The sequence below is a fragment of the Elephas maximus genome, chromosome 2 (assembly GCF_024166365.1).
Source record: "Elephas maximus indicus isolate mEleMax1 chromosome 2, mEleMax1 primary haplotype, whole genome shotgun sequence".
Classification (NCBI taxonomy): domain Eukaryota; kingdom Metazoa; phylum Chordata; class Mammalia; order Proboscidea; family Elephantidae; genus Elephas; species Elephas maximus.
Window position 1 is genome coordinate 39,365,040 of NC_064820.1, and position 5,848 is coordinate 39,370,887.

A 5,848-nucleotide genomic window follows, 5' to 3' on the forward strand; every position below is an offset into this window, starting at 1 on the left:
GACCGAGCTTGTTCAGTCGCTGGCCTGAAGTCAGCGTTGCTGCTCTCAGTTTTGCTGCTACGTCCGCGTTCTGAATGGTTGTCTGGGGTTGATCTGGGGAGCTGGACCTCTCGCCGTCCTCTCAGAACGTTTTTACTGTCACCGATGCGATTCGCCTGCCGTTGGGCCATTTGAGTCCTTAGTCGTGCCTGGCCCTAGAGAAATAGTACATAAATACGTAAGAACAGTGCAAACGTGCTACTTAGCTACCCCACGATTACGTCCGGAAACGGTTGAGACCCCTGCTTTGTTGTTGTTGGGTGCCGTGGAGTGGGTTCCGACTCATAGTAACCCCATGTACAACAGACACTGCCTGGTCCTGCCATCCTCACAATTGTTATGCTTGAGCCCATGGTTGCAAGCACTGTGTCAATTCATCTCTTTGAGTTCCCCCTTTTTCGCTGATCCTCTAACAAGCATGATGTCCTTCTCCAGGGACTGGTCCCTCCTGAGAACTTGTCCAAAGTCTGTGAGACCTAAGCTAGCCATCCTAGCTTCTAAGGAACATTCTGGCCCTACTTCCTTCAATACAGATTTGTTCGTTATGGCAGTCCATGGAATATACAATATTCTTCGCCAACAGAGACCTCTGCTAGAGGTGTTCAGTTTCAAGTTATAAACTTCATGGATTTCATGTCTTTAAAAGAAAACAAAAAAAACTTTTGGGAGGATACCTTGTGTTCATGCCACAAAAGGAAGCCGTTTTAATACCATGCACATGACAGAACAGAGTGAAATGAAAGAGCTTTAAAAATATTTTGATTGGTTACCCGCCATTTCTATGGATAATTATGGTTTCGAATATCTTAACTTTAACGCACAATTGTTTAAAAAAGATATAAAATAAATTGAAAAAGTAGCCTGGGTAATTTTTCAAACTTTTTTTTTTTTTCTTTTGACCGTATTGCCTGTATCTAGACAAACCAAACCGAAACCCAACCCATTGCCTTGGAGTCAATTCCAACTCAGCAACCATATAGGACAGAGTAAAACTGCCCCATAGGGCTTCTAAGGAGTGGCTGGTGGATTTTGATTGCTGACATTTTGGTTAGCAGCCAAATCCTTAACCACTAGACCGCCTGACATAATTTTTGACGTCTCTGGGAATTTAAACAGAGCCAGCAGCCGATGCCAGAGAAATATCTCCCCTGATCTTTGATGTGTTCAGTGCGTCAAATTTATTCTTCAGATGGTCTCTAAATTCAGGTGCGATATACTCTAAGTCATACTTTGCTTTCCTGGATTTACTCTGATTTTCTTCAGTTTCAGCTTGGACTTGCATATGAGCAATTGATGGTCTGTTCCACAATGGGCCCCTGGCCTTGTTCTGACTGATGATATTGAGCTTTTCCGTCATCTTTCCACAGATGTAGGTGATTTGATTCCTGTGTGTTCCATCTGGCGAGGTCCATATGTACAGTCACCATTTATGTTGGTGAAAGAAGGTATTTGCAATGAGGAAGTCGTTGGTCTTGCAAAATTCTATCATCGATCTCCAGCATTGTTTCTGTCACCAAGGCCATATTTTCCAACTACTGATCCTTCTTCTTTGTTTCCAACTTTTGCATTCCAATCACCAGTAATTATCAATGTATCCTGATTGCATGTTCAATCAATTTCAGCCTGAAGCAGCTGATAAAAATCTTCTATTTTTTCATCTTTGGCCTTAGTGGTTGGTGCGTAAATTTGAATAATGGTCGTATTAACTGGTGTTCCTTGTAGACGTATGGATATCCTATCACTGAGGATAGATCTTGAAATGTTCTTTTTGACAATGAATGCAACACCATTTCTCTTCAAGTTGTCATTCCCCGCATAGTAGACTATATGATTGTCTGATTCAAAATGGCCAATACCAATCCATTTCTGCTCACTAATGCCTAAGATATCGATGTTTATGTGTTCTGTTTCATTTTTGACGATTTCCAATTTTCCTGGACTCATACTTTGTACATTTCACATTCTGATTATTAATGGATGTTTGCAGCTGTTTCTTCTCATTTTGAGTCATGCCACATCAGCAAATGAAGGTCCTGAAAGCTTTACCCCACCCACGTCATTAAGGTCAACTCTACTTTGAGGAGGCAGCTCTTCCCCAGTCATCTTTTGAGTGCCTTCCAACCTAGGGGGCTCATCTTCCAGCACAATATCAGGCAGTGTTCCGCTGCTATTCATAAGGTTTTCATTGGCTAATGCTTTTCAGAAGTAAACTGCCAGGTCCTTTTTCATACATGAAGAAAGCAAGAAGTCATTGAAAAGACAGGAAAGAAAGAAAAGACCAAGATGGATATCAGAGGAGACTCTGACACTTGCTCACAAAAGTCAAGCAGCTAAAGTAAAAGGAATAAGTGATGAAGTAAAAGAACAGAACAGAAGACTTCAAAGCGTGGCTCAAGAAGACAAAGTAAAGTATTACAATGACATGTGCAAAGACCTGGAGATAGAAAACAAAAGGGAAGAACACGCTTAGCATTTCTCAAGCTGAAAGAACTGAAGAAAAAATTCAAGCCTCGAGTTGCAATAGTGAAGGATTCTATGGGAGAAATATTAAACAACGCGGGAAGCATCAAGGGAAGATGGAAGGAAGACATAGAGTCATTATACCAAAAAGGGTTAGTTGATGTTCAGCCATTTCAAGAGGTAGCATATGATCAGGAACCAACGGTACTGAAGAAAGAAGTCCAAGCTGCTCTGAAGGCATTGGCAAAAAACAAGGCTCCAGGAGCTGACGGAATATCAATTGAGATGTTTCAGCAAACGGATGTAGTGCTGGAGGTGCTCACTCATCTATGCCAAGAAATATGGAAGCCAGCTTCCTGGCCAACTGACTGGAAGAGATCCATATTTATGCCTATTCCCAAGAAAGGTGATCCAACCGAATGTGCAAATTATAGAACAACATCATTAATATCACACGCAAGCAAAATTTTGCTGAAGATCATTCAAAAGTGGCTGCAGCAGTATATCGACAAGGAAATGCCAGAAATTCAGGCCGGTTTCAGAAGAGGATGTGGAACCAGGGATATCATTGCTGATGTCAGATGGATCCTGGCTGAAAGCAGAGAATACCAGAGGATGTTTACCTGTGTTTTATTGACTATGCAAAGGCATTCGACTGTGCAGAGTATAACAAATTATGGATAACATTGTGAAGAATGGGAATTCCAGAACACTTAATTGCGCTCATGAGGAAACTTTACATAGATCAAGAGGCAGTTGTTCGGACATATAAAGGGGATTCCAATTGGCTTAAAGTCAGGAAATGTGTGCATCAGGGTTGTATCCTTTCACCATGCCTATTCAATCTGTACACTGAGGAAATAATCCAAGAAGCTGGACTATATGAAGAAAAATGGGGCATCGATTGGAGGAAGACTCATTAACAACCTGCGTTATGCAGATGACACAACTTGCTTGCTGAAAGTGAAGAGGACTTGAAGCACTTACTGGTGAAGGTCAAAGACTGCAGCCTTCAGTATGGATTGCACCTCAACATAAAGAAAACAAAACCCTCACAACTGGACCATTGAGCAACATCATGATAAACGGAGAAAAGATTGAAGTTGTGAAGGATTTCATTTTACTTGGATTCACAATCAACAGCCATGGAAGCAGCAGTCAAGAAATCAAACAATGCATTGCATTGGGTAAATCTGCTGCAAAGGACCTCTATAAACTGTTGAAAAGCAAAGATGTCATCTTGAAGACTAAGGTGTGCCTGACCCAAGCCATGGTATTTTCAATCACATCTTATGCATGTGAAAGCTGGACAATGAATAAGAAAGACCGAAGAAGAATTGATGTCTTTGTGGTGTTGGGAAAGAATATTGAGTATACCATGGACTGCCAAAAGAACGAACAAATTTGTCTTGAAAGAACTACAACGAGGATGCTCCTTAGAGGCAAGGATGGCGAGACTGCATCTTACATACTTTGGACATGTTGTCAGGAGGGATCAGTCCCTGGAGAAGAACATCATACTTGGCAGAGTACAGGGGCAGTGGAAAAGAGGAAGACCCTCAACGAGGTGGATTGACACAGTGGCTGCAACAATGAGCTCAAGCATAACAATGATTGTAAGGATGGCGCAGGGTCAGGCAGTGTTTCATTCTGTTGTGCATAGGGTTGCTATGAGTCGGAACCGACTCGACAGCACCTAACAACAACAGCAACAATCTTTGATGAGTGAGAGTTTATGTGTTTTAAGACTGGTGATGATTACAAAGATAAAACTAGGCACAATTGTAATCAAGATCTTTTGGGCAAGCTTGAGCTAATCTTGATCAGTTTTAAATTATTTTAAGGTTCTCACGGCTTTCCCTATGAGGAGTTGCCTCAACTTGATATACACACCTTCTGTTTACTTCCATTTCTGAATGTCCTTGTCCTAATCTCCAACCCATGTTGTTACCTTAGTTCAGGCATAAGGTTCCTTATAACTTCCTTTTTTGTTTTATTTTTGAGAAACTTAGAAAACTGTAAAGAATGATGAGCAGACATCCAAATTAGTGCAGACATCCAAATTAGTGCAGACATCCAAATTAGCCCATTAATATTTTGTCATATTTGCTTCCAGCTTTTTTTTTTTTTTCTAAAAACCAAACTGTTCAAATATAGCTTGAGCTAACGCCCAGGATCAGGATTACGAAATCAAACCCACAAAAATCAGATATCTTACCCAGTACCAAACTTAACTAATAATTTCAAATGTATCAGTCATCAGGAAGGATCTCTGGGGGCACAATGTTAGATGCTCGGCTGCTAATTGAAAAGTTGGCAGGTCTAACCCACCAGTGGCTCCACAGGAGAAAAGACTTGGCAATCTGCTCCCATAAAGATTAGAGCCTAGGAAATTCTATGGGGCTGTTCTACTCTGTCCTATGGGATCACTCTGAGTCAGAATCGACTGGACGACACACAATAACAGGTCATCTACAGGCTCAGACAAAGCAGGAAGTCAGCCGGTTTCCGCAGAGTCAGTTCCAATTCATGGGAACCCCATGTGTACAGAGTAGTACTGCATTCCATAGGTTTTCATGGCTGTGACTTTTTGGAAGCACATTGCCTGGCCTTTTTTCCTAAGAGTCCTCTGTTTGAATATTTTGAATAACCTCTGTTTTGTCCAAAAGTCAAATGTGGTCCTTTTTATATTGGAAAAATCACCGAACCTTATCATTTCGTGAGGGAGGCCTGTACTGTTTTGATTTCCAGCAGCAAGCCAGTACCCACCTGCTTCATTTGGAGTTGGCCTTCATTTTGGGTTGAGAATTAAAAAGCTGGTTGTTTAGATAATCCATTAAAATTTTTCCTGACACCTATGGTCTCCTTTTCAGCACTGTGGTTTTAGAAAAACTTGAGAACTCGGTGTTCTGTGTTTAATTCTGGTCATGGGTAAAATTGTGGGAGCATGATACTTACCTTGGCCTTCCCATTTCCCTGGCTGATCATATGTCCTCACACCATATTGGAAAACAAAGATGCTTCCCATCTGCCTACAACCACACCTCAGGTGTCTCTACTAAGATGAAAACTGGAATTTAGGAATAAGTATAGAAAGACTTCAGGAGTGGGCGGAGGACCCCATCCTCTCAGAGGTTTCCAGGGGACTAGTAGGGGACTCCCTAAACATCAAGTCTTAAAGACTCAGAAAGTTGAAGTTATAACAACGGAATAAGTGAAAAGCAGAATTTTTTGAGAGGCAGGTAACCCTGCCCTGTGTCCACATCACACAGTCCGCACGAAAGCATTTTAACTTTATGTTAGTAAACCGTAGTGACTCACGATTTTACAATTATTACAATTAACCTTT